The following is a 17,306-nucleotide window of genomic DNA, read 5'->3' as shown; positions in this document are numbered from 1 at the left end:
TAGGGCTGTAAGTACTTCACTGGTCAGAAGATAATCATTGTCATCAATGCAGATTACATGATGGCATCCCATTGAAGTGATGCTGTGTTTGTGAAAAGCCAGGACAAAATTTTAACAATTCCTCAAACAGAAGAAATTTTGTTTAAAATGGCTAACAAAAGACCTCAAATAATCTTTTGTGCACTGTTATAAAAATCAGTCTCTGAAGTGAGAAAAACTCACGTTCTTTTCATGGTTGTAGAATGGTAGGTGAGAATCATGTTTCACTTCTAGTTTATATATGAATGCATGTATTTGCAAAAGCTCAGGGAGTGAGGCCAGGCCCAAGTGACACCATTTCATTCAAGCGCAAGCTGCAGAATTCAGGATTTGGTACTGAACATCATGAGAATTCAAGAGCCCTGCATATATGAACATAGAGAAGAGTATTTATAGAGAAGAGGCATATATAGGCAACTCATTTTGTCCTTGTAGAATAAAAACTCAGTGTGAATGCTAAATAGATTTTTATTACTAGAAAAGCCATTGAATACCATTTAAGGTATTGACTTTATAAACATTAAGAAGTGAATTTTTTTAGTATGCAGTCTTACTAAGTTTCTTTAATACTAATGAACATGAAATGGAAAGGTGATCACATTTATTTGCAGTTCTTTGGTTTTTTTTAGTATAAAAGAAAACAGGTTTAAGTAATTCCTTCTGAACTAATATGGGCTTTTACGTTCATTACATACATCTGTCCAAGTTGTTGGTATTTTTTGTGTGTTATTCTTGTTCATTTGTTTGTTTGTTAATTAATTTTATGAAGCCTCCATTAAAGTCCTCCTTGAGTGACTGGAGGTGCAGGTGACTCTGGGTTCTCAAAGGCTATGTCTGAAGAAGACAGGCTAGGCTCTTGCAATTTTCTTCAAGCTAGGAGGGCTTCTAAGACAGGTTGGTGACAGAGTGTGTTTGTTGTTTAAAGGAACAGCCTAGATAAGGTAAGTGGGGTTTATCTCTAGACCCAGAGCCAATGATTTCAGTACCTGGGGAAAACTTGCAAAATGCATGTGGGGAAGAGATTGGAATAGGATCACTCAGATACATTTTTTAAAGTAAAAGTTCAAAGTGATTTCAGTGTTTATAGTTTTTCGAGTCTGATTATACATATTTGTGTAATGCTTTGTGGTTTACAAAGTACATTACATCTCCAACCCCATTCCCTCTAGGAAGCCTTCTCTTCTGCCTCCTTCACATCCCCACATAGAGCCAATCTCACTGGCTTAATCTTGATATCCCAAAGCACTAATTAGACCCTTAATGTCTACTGCATTGTATGACTTGTATTGCTTGATCTTTATAAGCAGCTTAGTTCCTGACTACATATTATGAAGCCTAGGACTGAGTACTTAGTATCCAACCAGTCAAATATCCCTTCATTCACCAAACCTTTGAAACTTGTCTACTGTACTATGGGCTGAGGAAGATATAGAAAAAAAGGAATCTTGTGACCTTGAGGTGTTTATTCTTTTCTTATTGATTCATTTTTTTATAGGTTAAAAGATTTTAAAATGTATGATACTGGTAACCATGGGATATAAAAAGACTTGAAGGAAGATTTCCAGCACAAAGATGGGAGATGTGGAAGATCTACGGAAGAACAGTGAAAAGAATTGCACAGGATCCAAAGGTGTAGGTTCATTACTGGCTGAACTGAATGGAAAGAATTCGCACATAGATGAGATTTCAAACCCATTGAAGGTTTGAATTAAACTACAGCCTATTGTTTCAGAATATATTACACAACACTGGCCTATTGTGAGCCATATATTTTTCTTAGTCCATCACAGTTTTCAATTAGTTTCTTCTATAGCTTTTAAAGCACACTAGATTAGTAATGACTTCACTTTTAAAAATATATATACTTCTGACTTTTCACTAAATCAGGCTAGCTTCTCTAATGCTACCTTAATTCTCTGTAACCTTGGACAAGTCAATTTCTCTCACTGGGACTCAGTTCCCTCATGTATAAAATGAAGAAATTGGTCGATGAAATCTAAGGCCCTTGCCAGCACTAAACCAGATGGATAAACTGCAGAGATCTTGAATTAGTGAGGTGATAATTCTGGGTTCCCAAGCGTGGCCTTATAAAACCTTTACTTCTCTTGCTATTCAGTCTATTATAACTGTACATAATACCTTAGGATACCTGAGGGACACTTCCCTTCTCTCCTCCACTCCTTTTTAGAATTGTTTTAACAATAGGTATATTATTATTTTATTTTATATTTTATTATATGCTGTTATATTATTTCAAAGAATAATAGTTCTTGGGACTTAAAGGGATCTCAAGCAATATGATCTCTCTCCATTCATTTAGGCAAGGTATTGCCACCCTCATTTTTAAAAACAAACTAACTGAGGTCTAAAGAGGTCAAATGACTTGTCTAGGCAACAAGGCCAATGACAGAGTCTAGGCTAGAACCTAGTTCTCTCTTGATTTCTAACGAAATGCCTTTGTGCAAGTGGCAAGGACTCAGGGAGTTCTATTGCTCTCAAAGCAAGTAGTTTAATATTTCTCTGCCTCAGACTATCGATCCACATCCTAGAGCAACTGTAGAGAATAATGAAATTGTTATTGTAAAATGTGTTTGCTCTCTGGGATCTACTCATATACACAGCATTACTCTTGGTGCTGTCCCCAAATCTCTAAATTATTTACTGTGGCTTGATTTAACAGCCCAGCAAATGGATCTTTGGCTAGTTAATAAATAGATGGGTTGCAGGTATTGGTGGTAGTATCTGTGAAAAGCATCATCATCATTTTAAAAACGAATATTTTATTTTTTCCTTCAATTACATATAAAAACAATTTTAATATTAATTTTTTTAAAGTTTTGAGTTCCAAATTTTCTCTTCCTCCCCCCTCACTGAGATGGGAAGCAATTTAATATAGGTTATACATTTACAGTCAATAATCATCACTTTTAAAATGGACTTGTAAAACAGACTATGAATTCTGTATGAGTCTCACCTGTAAGTTCAAAATGCAAAAGAATGAAACTGACAGCAACATTTTGCTTTGCAAACACTTTTTATCATTAAAGCATCAAGGGACCAGGGAAGATTGATAAGTGAGGCAGATGGATTTTCATTTATATAATAAATGCTCAAATAGTAGGTCAGCTGCTTACTGACTATGTGACCCTGGATAAGTCATGGAGCCTGAGCTATGAACCTGAGCTTCCTCATTCATGAATTAATTATATTTACATTACTTACCTCAGAACAAGGTGAAGAACAGGTTTTATAAAGTCATCATGGACTATAGAAATAAGACTTTTTCTACCTCTTAAACCCTACATTCACTTTCTCTGTGATTTACTAGCCATGATATCCTTAGTAAAAACTGAGCAGAGAGGAAATCACCCTTCCCTCCATTCCCCTGGCCATCACATTTCTAATGCTTAAAGGCTGATAGTGTTATAAGGCATTTTTTTCTAAATTTCTCCAGAAATTGACATGGATATGTGTAGCGAATAAAATATTAGGCTTAGAGTCCTATGCTCAGACCAAATCTCACTTCCGATATTTCCTGAAGTCAGGAAGACTTGAGTTAAAAATCAAGCCCCATACAATTACTATGTCACCTTGGACAAGTCACTTAATAGCAATCTCTCTGTTTTCTCCTCTGGAAAATGAGGATAATTATAACATATCTCTTAGGGTTGTGACAAGGACCAAATGAGATAATAATTGAAAATCACTTAGCACAGTGCCTAGCACATATTAAATACTATTTACAAGTTAGTGGTGATGGTGATGATAATGATGATGTGACCACCTTAGTTTCTCCACCTGTGAAACAGAAATAATAACATTGTTACTATTTAGTTGACTTGATTGTTGTACAGAGTACATTTTAAAGAGCTATGAAAAAGTGAATTATTGTTAGTTTAATTCACCTGGACTATATCTAAACTCTGCCAAAAAAAAAATCAGGGTCTATGATGAACTTGATGATCTTAGAAAATCATGGATAGATGCGCAAAATAATAAAGAGTGAAATGAGTAGAATCAAGAGAACCTGTATTTAGCAGTAACAATATTGTTTTAAGAACAACTTTGAGTGAATAAGTAATTTTGACTATTATAAATACCCAAATTCACTACAAAGGACCTAGGAAGAAAAACTCTCTCTGTATTCAGAGAAAGAACTGATAAACAGAAGTATGTATAGAATTATTTTACATATACACATATTTGTATGGCTCCCTCTATGGGGGAGGATGAAAATAAAGGAAAAAAAAGAAATTTACATGATAATTTTACTATATATTTAAAAAGAATAGGGAATTGTACATAATGCATTTGCTGTTTCATGTGCAATTATCTTTTAAAAATTATATTCCATAAATTAAATATTAAATAAATTAAACATTTTTTCTGATGATTCCTGATGATATATCACTTGACATGTCTTTCCAATATTTAATAATCCTCAGCATCAAATAATGTTTTTATACCTAAACTAAATCCCTCCACCTGTTTTTGGACCTTTTCTTTCTTGTTTGAGGATGCATAGAGTAGTGAGAAAAGTGTTGAACTGGGAGTTGAGACTAGAAGTCGGGTTTTAGTTATGACTTTGCCTCTGTCTCCATGGGCTTACGTAAATTTTTTAGGTTCTCTGGGACACAGTTTCTTCCTCTATATAAGAAAGACTTTAGAGGAGCTTAAGTCCTTTCCATCTTTAAAATTCTCTGAATGTATTCTAAACCTATATCTTCTAGCAGAGGCAGCATGGAGTAGTGGAGAGCATGGGAGACCTGGATTGAAGTCCTGCCTCTGACACCTATTAGCTGTATGTCTAAAGTATGTATGAGAGAATTCACTGTATGAGTGAATAAAGGCCTCCAAGAACTCTGAGCATTTCTGTAGGACGGTGTGTTACAAGTGAGTTGTCCATCTGCATCACTGGAAGGAATTTCAACATTAGGCATTCTCTGAACCAATCAAAGTCATAAGCCAGGACACATGCATATAAAAATATATACCATGTGCCCTAGCATCATGATGTCCTTTGTAAAAAATGAGCTGAGGAAATCAGCCTCCTCCATGTCACCACGCTTCTAATGCTCAAAAGCTCATGTATTATGGAGCAATTTTGCTGAATTCATTTAGGAAGTGACAAGAATATACGTAGTAAATAAAATACTGAATTTGGAGTCCTACACTTGGTTCAAATCTCATCCTGGATATTTCCTAGCAGCTAAGTGGTACAAAGGATAGAGCGCTGGACCTGGAGTCAAGAAAACCTGAGTTCAAAGTCAGACTCAGACATTTGCCAGCTGTATGATGCTGGACAAGTCAACTTTTCTGTGCCTCAGTTTCCTTAACTATAAAATGAGGGTTGTTGTGAAGATCAAATGAGATATTTGTAAAGTGCTTAGCATGGTTCTGACACATAATAGTCACTTAATAAACGCTTGTTACCTTCCTTTGCTTCCCTACAACTACAGGAAAGTCATATATTCTTCCTGTACCTCAGTTTCGCCATCTATAAAATGGAGATAATTATTCCTATCATGTCACCTACCTGACTGTGTTGTAAGGTTCTAATGAGATAATGTATGTAGTGTACAATGCAAAATTTAAACAGTTGTCAGGTCACTTATTGTTGTTCTTTTTATATAAGAAGATGGAGAATTTTGCTGACCAAAGTATAGCACCAAAACGCAGGATTTTCACTCTCTGGACTTCTTCCTCACCATCCATATAGGCACTCTTCCCTCCAACTCGTGCTTGATTCCAGCTCCTCTTTATATATGGTCTTCTCCCACTTGAAAGTAAGCTTCCTGAACTTCAGGATAGTTTCATTTCAATATTTGTATCCCAGTGTTAGACTAATGTCTGGCACATTGTAAGCACTTACAATATTTTTTCTACCTTTGTGTCTAAGGCTAAAGAAACACATTTTCTTTGGTTGCATGTTGTACATGTTGTTGTCTTCAGTATACAACTTGGTCAAACTTCAGATAAATGTATTATCCATCCTCTCTTCCTTCACCTACCTTTCCTTCCTTCCTTCCTTCCTTCCTTCCTTCCTTCCTTCCTTCCTTCCTTCCTTCCTTCCTTCCTTCCTTCCTGATAATAATGGCACCTATCTAATAGTTTTTTTTCCCCAAATTTTTTTAACATTTTATTTAAAGTTTTGTGCTCCAAATTCTATCCTATCTTCCCTCCCTGAAATGGTAAGCAATCAAATATAAGTTATTCATGCAATTATGTAAAGCATTTCCATATTACTGACTTTTTAAAATGAGCATATGAAATTTTATGTCTCTCTGTCTATCTATCTAATCTATCCATCCATCCATACATACATATATATTACTTTGCAAACCTTAACACACTATATAAATTCCAGCTGTCATTGGTAGGGGCTCATGAAGTATTGTTTTGAGTAGAAGTGGAAACACAGAGAACTTCAAACAAGGTCTATTCTGAGGTTCCCACAAATGAGCAGTGTGGCACAAGTGTTGCTATTGCTGTTGCTGCTGCTACTACTACAACTACTATTACTACTACTGCTACTACTACTACTACAATTGTTGTTATTATTGTTACTATTATTTGCATACAACCAGCTACTTCTGGTCTAGATTTACTACTTCAGAGTGTCCCTAGCAACTCTTGCAACATCACAAGTGCATTTGTATCTCCAACTGTAGTCATATTTCCCTGTTGTATATATTCTAAGTACATATGCCATATCCTCCAACTAAACTGAAAACTTTCTCTCTGAAGAGTCATATTCCTAACTATTCAGTTAGATTGGCCTGATGCGTTCTGGATGATCAATGCATGACAAATGCCACCACCAAATTGCTCATTTAATTGGTTTCAGGCATATACCTCTCCCTTGCTCCATAAATTCCATGGAGGTTAATGAAAGTGATGGCTGTCTGGGGAACTCTCTTGCTGAACAGGGTATGGACTGACTCTGCTGACTCTAGTCCATGGAGATTAATGGAAGTAGTGACCACCCTGTGGGAATTTGGGTGAGTCAACAGTACTGCCAGGTTGGTATATGGAGGAACTTAAGAAACTTCCTGTGTTCAAGAGTACCTAGAGTGTGATACATTGAACCCATATTCTTTGAGTACCTCAAATTCTTGTTCATTATTCAGTACCAAACTCTGATGATATAAAATTCAGATCTTCCAATTCTTCCTCAGCCCTCCTATTTGACCTTTAAATGTCTTTATTTTTACTCTATTTCTGAGTCTGGCAACTATTTCCTGCCTTTATGTCTTTCCAGATCCATGACCTGTTTACTCAGTACCCAATGCTGTCTTTTGATCATGTATTGATGGCCTCCATTAGTACTAAATCTCTCTGCTATCCTTCCTTCCCAGATCCCCAAGCAAAGGAAGGTTCAATTAGCACCATAGACAATGTCCAGTAATGATTCTGATGACACCTTAGCCTAGTTCTCCCAAGATAGTGCTATGGTTCCAGAAAGCAACATTATATAGAGGGAATATATCAGACTTAGAGCTATAAAATATGGGCACATGAGTTCAAACCCTGTCTCAGTTACTGGGTAAATTGTTCTACTTCTTTGGACCTCTGTTTCCTTATTTGTAAATAGGTACAGTGATACTTGCACTATTTGCCTCATGGTAGGTTGGTGAGGATAAAATGTTACAATTGTAAGCTACTGCAATTATATATTTCCAAAGCTGTTATTTATGAAGATATGCATGCTACACACATACCATGTATGATAGATAATATGAAAGATAAACATTTCATCCTTTTATCCCACTTCAATTACAAGCAAGGCAGGATAGTTTGATATCTATATGGAATTACAAGGCTCCTTCTAAATGTACATTGAAACCAGGTAACACATATCCTAATAATTTGGTCCAAAAGAGCTCTTTGAAAAGGAATTTAGAGTATATAATATTTTTAAAATTGCTGATTTAATATAAGTATGATTTAATCTTTGGCTCTGAAGTAGAACTGATTATTCAAGGTTGCTTTATTGGCCACAAAATGCTAATCATATTAAAGCTATGTAACCGAAGAGAATTGTGGGGATCAGGTTGCCATCCGGTGGGGCAGGGAGTATGTGTCAGAATGGAGTCCTGGCCAGAAGGACAAATTATACCTCAGAGGATTATAGTTTATGTTTTCCATTTACTTCCTTGCAACTTGTGGTCCTTTTAAATTCAGCAGCACTGAAAACATTGAAATGGCATGTAGTTAGCCAAGAAGACTAAGTTGATCCTCAGAGAACTCAATTAGAATGCTGTGTAAGACTCACTTGAGTCAGTATTTTGAGGTGCAACTAGAACAAGAAGTTGTATGTAAGCCATGGCCCAGAGCCTCCTTCCCGCCAAGAATTGGGGCTCACATAAACTAGGTTTGATCCTGGAAGTTGTCTCCAAGAAGTTCATTTTCTCATGTTGGCTCATAGCCTCCACCTGGAATTACTTTGGGAAAAATTTCCAAATGTACTTATAGTATGACACATGTCTAGGTTTTCTCAAAGGTGGATAAAATATGTTCTTAGCCTCTATAAAAGCACTTGATGCAGCAAATGAAAATAAGGTATGATAACAGCCTTTGTTTCACATGCAAAAAATGCAAAAACAAAGAAATGAAAACCCCATAAAGTATGGCCAACAAAATACAGACACATGAAACCTCCTCCAGAATGGAATGAAAATTTGGATTTTTACCTAGGTAATCCCTTGACACTTTGGTGAGACTACCTTTCTCACAAAGTCCTGCAAAGGTCCCCAAGAATCTTAGTACCACCATATAGCTTAAAGTCTCCTGCTTTAAAAGACAAAGAATCTGTGAGTTGCCTAACAATTCTTTCACATTTGTATCATCTGTGATAACTCATTGGCCTTGCTGTCCAAGTAGGACACTGAACAGGAAACTTGTAGAGAGTCCTCTTCTATCTTTGAGGAAAGCAGAAAATCTTTTTCTCCTGCTAGGTCTAGATCAAACTCTCCAGAAACTGGAGAATTCTTGAAGCATGCACATATCTGCTTCTGCTATGTACTTTAGCAAGAAATCTCTCAGTGCATCAACTGCTACCATTTCTTGAACTAGGACAGTCAGTTTTCAGGAACTTTAATACATGACCTGGGCTCAGAAGGTATGGTCAAGGTGGTATATCTCTCATATGTTCCTGTCTCAAAGTATACGTTATAGATTCCTAGGGGAGGGATACTTTGCAAGAGCGTTGTCTTACATCCTCTCCCCACTCCTATGCTATATGCGCTCTGCTCTATTTTTTTTGAAAGAGAAAAGAGAAGGGGAGGAGACAAGAAAAGGTGACAAGAAAGAAGATGAGGATAGGGAGGAGAGGGGAAGAGAGAAGGCAAAAGGAGGCAAGGAAAAAGAGAGGATATTTAGCAGAGAAGAAAAGAGGAAAGAAAGGGTAGAAAAAAGGGAGACGGACAGTGCAAGATGAGTGGGAAGGGGAGGGGAAGGGAATGAAGAAGAGAAGAGAGGAGAGTGGAGGGGAAGATGGGGAAAAGAGGAGGGAAAGAAGGAGAGGAGTGAGGAGGGAGGAGAAGAGAAAAAGGAATAGAGACAAGTTTGAAGTAATAGGAGAAGAGAGGAGAAGAAAAAAAGAAAAGGGAGGAAGATCAAGCTGGTTTCATAGTACACTACTGTAAACCATGGAGTTGGGTATCTCCTTCAATAAGAGTTAATAGCCAATTATAATTAGCCAATCATTATAATTATTAGTAAATCATCAGGAAGCTCATGTCTTCTCAGAAAAGCCCAAGTAGGCATGACCACAGTCATGAACACAGATGCACCTATGATGCTTTCAAGCAAAGGCTTTCCTCTAATTTTATCTGGTTGAAGAGAAAACTCATCAAATGGTCAATCCTCCTTAAAGAAATTTATATTAGAGAGACAGTTATCCGGAGGACGGAGTGATGAGCTGAACCTCCAAAGAGTGAATATCACTCAGACTTATGTAGGTGTGTCAAAAGAAACAACAAAAGAACTCCATGATATTGAGTTATGCATTTTAAAAAAATTCTGTCTTGGTATTTTTGTCATAAGGCTTTGGATCCCTTTTACTATATAGAGCAGATGATATCTTGAATTAGTAAATAGAGTTCTTTGATATGATTCAATAATAATGCTAATAATTACAATGTATGCTATTATCATTATTCTTAATAATACAATGTTAATACTTTAAGGGGTTCCTAATTTAATTGATATGGCTGTTCCCTTCCCTGAGAAAAACTACAACCCCTTCACAACTACACAGTCTTCAGGAGCTGTTGCGGCCAGAAAGAATCATGACATGGTAACCGACCTTCTAGTGATAAGCCTCTTTATATTTAGGTGTGCTGGTCCTCAGATGACAAATAAAGGGGATCCCCAAAATCTTAGTGTAGTTTTAAGCTATAGCTTAAAGGCTTTTAGAATGCCCTGTATAACATCTTTCCCAGACTCAAATGCAAAACCTTTCCATTTTCCTGGAACCTGGCAGATTTTGGAGTCTACTTATATCCTTTGAAAATTCAAGGTTGCCTTCACACACCATTGAAGCATTGAAGGAATGTGTTAAGACCACAGTTTTCTCATCTGTAAAATGAAGAGATTAGATGACTGCTGAGTTGGTAAGCACAGAAGAAGCTTGGGAATATGGAATTGTTGAGGCATGAAGGTAAAGGAATAGCATGGAAGCAGGAGTGAATAACAAGATCTATGGCCATTACTCTACCTAGCTCTGTAAAACTGGGTAAGTTGAAGGAGAGTACTCTGATGGAGACTGTTGTAAGGGCTGAGGTGTCTTCATGAGATGGTCATATTTTAGCTATAGGAGGACTAAACAAGAATTGATTTAAAAGTTGAAAGAGGTAGGGGAGTTTGTGTTTGTTTTTGAAATTAGAACAAGGGTTCTAAAGCACATGATGGAATGGACTAGGTAAGAGTAAATCAGATAAGGAGATGATCTGGTCAGAACAGGGATGAGAATTAAGGAGAGTTTTCATATTCTTTTTAGGGAATTAGGATTTAGAGACTGGATTAAGAAACCATTGTGGCAGGAGTCAGAATAGGTTATTAAATTGGCAAGAGGGAAGAGGTTTTGTTCAGTTGGTAAAATTTTGATATTAGCCAAACTTGAATGAATCCATCTCAAGTTTCAAAATTAAGGGTTTTTAACTCATTTGTTTTTGTGTGAGTCTGTGAACCCCATTGTCAGTCTGGTAAATGCATAAAATAAAATATACAAGATTACAAAGGAAACCAAATACCTTGAAAAACAATTGTCAAGATACTAAAAATGAGTTCACTGCCCCAGATTGAGAAAGCGTGTTCTGAATGAAATGGTCAACATTGTCATTGGTTTTGTGTAATTGCATTTCCTGTCTAATATTATTTATTGGTCCATTGAAAGCAGGACATTGGGTGAAATAATGGTACAGGGAGTAGTTAGTACCATAGAAGCAACCTTATAATTGGAAGATCTGTTCCTGGACAGAGGAGAGGGGGCAAGGAGGAGGCTAGAGTTGAGCTAAGCAAAGAAGAGCAGAGAAGCCAAAGGTGTGGGATAATCCAAGGAAGAGACTGGGGTCTGAGTATAGGACTGCATTGAAGGCAAAGGGAGCTGGACCACCCAGGAATCTGGAGATAAGCTTAGTAGGGAATGACTTTATTGTGAGGATTTTGGATACCAAGTTGGAGTTTGGTTAAAATGTATTAATAATCTAGCAACTATATTGTTGAAAGAACAGAATTACGTAGATTATATCCAAATTTAAATGTGCCTATGTTAAGGCTAAATATGGAATTTAATAAAAATAACAGACATTTATAAATGTGTTTTGAAGGGGTAATGTATTACATGTATTGCCTCATTTGAGTCAAACAACCCTGTGAGGGAGGAGTACAGGTATTATATTTATCTTATAGCTGAAGAAACTAAGGCACAAACAAAGAGGTAACATCGTTCATGGTCACACAGCTAATTAAGTGTCAAAGGAAGGATTTTCTTGACTCAAGGGCTAGCACTCCAGCAACTATATCATGATGTTTTATTCAAGGCCAGATAATATTAGAAGCCAGGAAGAAGGATAATAAAATTAGTGAATCATCTTTCTATTACTTATACTTGAGTTAGTGAATCTAAGTACTGTTATATTAGTGGTTGAGCTGAAAGGATAGATGGCTGGGCTTGGAGTCAGGAAGACCCAGGTTCAAATCTTGCCTCTGATATGCATAGGCTTATGTGATTCTGGGCAAGTCATTTAGCCCAAGCACCTGGTTAAGACTATAAGCTGCAGATGAGGTACCAATGAAATCATATGTCTGTTCCCCACAAAATAAATAGAACCTGATACTTTGGTTAAAACTGTTGTTGTTATCCTTTGTTCTAGAAGAGGACCAGTGACCTCAGTAGGGTGATGTCTTGCAAGTGAATTGGATTTAAGTGAGGCAGGGCTGTGCAAAGTCATCAACCTCACTCTTTCCTCCAAACTCATCAGAGTCTAGTGGCAAGACATAGGTCAGGATGACTAGAGCTTGCTATGAATGCAGTGGGAGACCCTGGCCTTTTTAAGCTAAGGTCTTTCCCAGGTCTCAGTTTGTCTTTTTACCAGATGAAAGAAAGATATACAACCTTGGTTGCAGAATGTGAAACCTCAGACTTGAGGAATTTAAAGATATTTCTATAAACCCAAACATGGCTTCATTTCTTTGTGGTCATTAATGACCTATAATTATGGCATGCCCTCTTGACCACACTGTCTGAGAACTGAAATACAAATAGAGGAATAATTCATGGTCCTTTCATAAGTAACTTAGCCATGTACATTTTATGTAGAGATTGACATACACCCAGGCTATTATACCTACAAGCATTTCATTTTTACTTTCAAAAGTAAACCTCCAAAGAGGTCCCATGGTTTTGTTGATGTGGGCCCTTGTTAGGTACCTATCTATTTAACCATACTTGGCAATATTATAATTAATAGCTGACACCCTGTTATTTTTTAGTCCTTTGAGATGGATGGGGAAAGCTAATAACAAGTTAATTATTAGTACCTGAGTTCCTGTACAGCGTTGTACTTGGAGAGCAAAGTTGCTGAATTATTCAATATGGCTATCCTTTTTCCAACTCTAGTCAGAAGAAAAGGTTCTACTCAATGAGCTATGGCAAATGTTTGAGAAAGTAACTTACTGTTTATGACATTAATATTTTATGGTTTATAAATCCCTGAAAACCTATAATCTAATTGTATTCTTATTATGAGGTAGGTAAGTCACATGGCTATAATGATCCTTAGGCTCCTGAGTTATTGAGGGACTTGTTCATAGTCATACCATAAGAAAGTACCAGAGCCCACATAACAAGTCCAACACTCCTTTCTATGAATTGTCTTACTGAATGCAAGTACGGATGAACGAATAAAAAAGTATTTACTGTGGGGAAACAACAAACCAGCTCTGAGAGAGCTGATTATTAATATTCAGTCAATGTGAGCGTATATACCTCAGAAATTGTCAAATGCCGCAAATCTAGACTTGATTTATTGTTTGGTTGATTGTTCAGACTTAAGAAAGTGATGGAGAAAATGTTAATAATGAAGATTAAACTTGGAAATGAACCTTGCATATATCATACCCCTCCCCTATGCCCATCCCAACCCAGTTGGTTGTTAAACATTTATTTCATACTCTTGCACATAGGAAAATTGGAGCCAGGGAGGGACACTGGTTCAGAAAGTTATGTGGATAGTGAAGAGAGTCTTAGAGAAATAAGGGAAGTAAACCCTATCCAGGAACATTGATAGGTGATTTAATCATGGTTCACGGTTCCAGAAGTGGAGGGAAGGGCTGAAAAAAGTGCAAAGAAGTTATGCAGGGTGTTGTAAAGAAGGTGACCAGAAAGGACCCTAATATATTTGAAATGACGTATTTCAAAATATATTATTTATATGTTCTTATTCATAACTCTGTAAGTGAAATATAACTTGAGAGGCAATGTCGGGTAAAGGATACAAAGTTGACATCGGAATTGTAAAGACCTGGTTCAAGCCTAATCTCTGACCAACATACTGGTTGAGTGGCATTTGGCAAATCATTTATTGTTCCTTGACCTCATTTCCTTATCTATAAAATGTATGTGTGGAATGGTGAGGTAGCCTGGATATCTGAAGTCCTTCCCAGCTCTATGTTTATGAACCTATGAGTTCCCTATACTGATGAAATCACAGGTCAAATTTTAAAATCTGATTTATATTTCACAAGTATTTATCCACTATGGTGGAAAATAGATGATATCTATCATCCACGGACCGATTCAGCTCATTCTGGAGAGACTTATCATGGAATCAGCAGCAACATAATGAATTTCTTGGTCATAGCTACTCTTAAACACTATCTGCTAAGTTCCTGAGGAGTTATGATATGGATTGGTTGAGAGAATATCCACAATAAACCAAATCATAGCTCCTTGAAATATCTATTCATATCTAATTAAGTAATTAAAGTGATTACTGCATGAAGGATAGACTCTTTGGCGTGAGGAGGATGTGGATTGGGTTCTTGCTGGACCCACCTCTGACACCTGACTCTCCGTCACTGGGTTGTAAAACAACATTTTTAAAGCACAAATTACTGCCAGGCACTGTACTAAGCATTGGAGATATAAAGCAAAGTAAGAGTAATTCCTGTCCTCAAGGAGGTTGTATTCTAACAGAGAAGACAGCATGTAAATAAGAAAGTACTTAAAAGATATTTATTGAAAAAATGAAAGACAGTCTGAGATGTGCTGCATTAACAACTTGGGGACTGGGAAAGATGTCTGCAGAAGGTGGTATTTGAGCTGAATCTTGAAGAAAGTCAGAAATTACAATTGAAGTTAGGAAACAATGAATTCCAGGCATAGGAGACAGGAAACACAGTGTCCTATTTCTTTCTGGAATGTTGGAGTCTTTGTAAGGGAGTCAAGCATAAGAAGACTGGAAAGATGGGAAGGGATCCAGCTATGAAGAGATTTTAAGGTTAAACAAAGGAGTTTATATGAGATCCTACATATAACAGAGAGCTGCTGGAACTCATTGGGACATCATACTCTTTAGAAAAGGAGTCCTTCCTTGGCAGATGAGAGGAAGATGGATTAGAGTGAGGAGATGCATGGGCAGGGACACCATTTAGAAGACTGCTATAATAGTTCAGAGGTGTTTACAGTCTTAACCAAGTTTGGCTGAAGTGTGTTTTTGGCCATAGCCAAGGGCAAAAGAGCTTAACTTTTCAGTGCCTCAGGCAACTCACAAAGACAAAGTTTGTTAACTCAAAAAGTTTGTTATTCTACTCTGCAAAATTTTGAAACCAAAACCAAAACCAATAATTGTACTGGATTCATGAGCATCATTTGCTAGCTTCTTTCTTCTTTGTGTCTTCCCAGGCTTCTTGCTTTCTAATCCCTTTACTGAAATTTATGACATTTCTCTAGTCTAGACCAACTACTTGTCTTTTTAACCAGTGCAGTCAGAGACCTTAAAACTTTGTGTGCTGGGGACAAGGAGATCATGGCGAATACCAAAGAATGAGAAAAGATATTTTGCCTCTGGTCTGTCTACCTTGCTGGCATTTTTCCTCCATTTTAAGAGAACATGTGACTATGATCAAGAGGTAGTTTGAAAAATATTCTAACATCAGTGTGCTTCATGACTATTAATTAATAATAACATTTGTCGAGCTTCCTAATTTTGTTACTGCTGCTATGTCACATAACCTTTCTGTGTCTGAGTTTCTTCATCAATTTGTAGGCTTTAATGACCTCTGATTGTTATTATTATTTTTGTTATTGTAATATGGATGGCCCTGTGTTACATATAAAAAGATATAGAAGTGGTGGTCCCTGCCCTCACAGATCTTACATTCTAGTTAAGGAAATAAGACAGAAACACACAAAATTAAATGATATAAAGTTATAATTCAAGTGGTATTCATGAGGCTCTTTTTCTGAAGGGAAGAAACCAAATAACCCAAAAGTACTTGACTGTGGAGTTAGGAAATACTAGTCTAATTATCAATTTTGCTAAATTGCTATGAGATCTCAAACAATTCACTTCTCTGTCCTGCCCTCAGTTGTCTCATCTGTAAAATGAAGAAGTATGGACTGGAGGACCTTTAAGTTCCCATCCCTCTCTAATGAGCTAGTATTTCTTTTCTGTTGATTTAAAAAAAATATTTTCAGTTCCAAATTCTCTCCCTTCCTTCATTCTCTCCCTCACTCTGAGAGAGGGCAAGAAGTAGGACACCCATTACACATATGAAGACATACAAAAATATATGTTCTTTGATTCCTAAATTTCTCTTTCAATGTTCAATAATTGGGAATATGCTTCTAGGAGGCACTCAATAAATATGGATGGATATATGGATGGATGGATATATGTTCCGTAGCGTATACATTACATACTGCATTCTCATAAGATACACGTTTTCGAACTTCTTTAAGCATAATTTTCATAGAAAAACATCTTAAAGTATGTAACCACACAACTATCCTGTGAAAATGTTTTTTCCCCAGCAACTCTAGAAATCTCATGAAATTTTGTGTCCAAAAGGAAAGCTCACACAAACAGTAGCTGACCTGTAGAGACATCTGCAAAATCTTTTGGCCATCTTAACTCTCTACAAGCAAATATTTAGTTTTCTACAGCTCTCAAAACAAATGCTTCTGTTTGAAAGTGCTTGCCAGCAAAACAAATGTTTGTCATGGGAATGCTACAGTTGGGCTGTTAAGACACCCACAAATAAACTGTTTGTTTGCCTGAGCATACTCTTTGTTTGTAAAGTTACTTACAATGTACATGTGGCCAGAGAAAGATAAAGATAGTTGTTTATACTGAAATAATGGAGTGTTAAAGGGCTAAAACAGTATAACCACACCTTTTAGAAGCAGGGTAATATTTCCCAAATGGGAATAACTATTGTGTAAAAATTTTTCGAGAAAATAATAATAATACCTTGTATCATTACGTTCATGGGGTAATTATTTTGCTCCATAATAGAATAATGCAAAGATCCTTGAGGGCAGGGATCATTTAAATTATATGTGATTTTCCCCCTTGGAAAAAAAATGTCTAGTATAATATGTAGTAGACAAAATAAAATTTTTGTTGGATTAGTATCTGGCATTTATTCTGCTTTTCAGTGATACAAACACTTTTAATGCATTATTTTATCTTCATTATAATGCTGTGATGTCATTTGTTAAAATGTTACTATCAAGAGTGTGCTAATAAATGTTTAAC

The 17,306-nt window shown here is 36.5% G+C and overlaps 1 pseudogene; it reads left to right on the top strand.

Annotated features, from left to right (window-relative positions):
* The first annotated feature begins 1,611 nt into the window (after nucleotides 1-1,611).
* The window catches only part of LOC140518934 (eukaryotic translation initiation factor 1 pseudogene), a 39,212-nt pseudogene continuing 23,517 nt past the window's right edge, over nucleotides 1,612-17,306 (top strand).

The sequence above is a fragment of the Notamacropus eugenii genome, chromosome 1, assembly GCF_028372415.1.
Source record: "Notamacropus eugenii isolate mMacEug1 chromosome 1, mMacEug1.pri_v2, whole genome shotgun sequence".
In the NCBI taxonomy this organism is placed as follows: domain Eukaryota; kingdom Metazoa; phylum Chordata; class Mammalia; order Diprotodontia; family Macropodidae; genus Notamacropus; species Notamacropus eugenii.
This window is presented reverse-complemented; position numbering and strand designations above follow the sequence as displayed.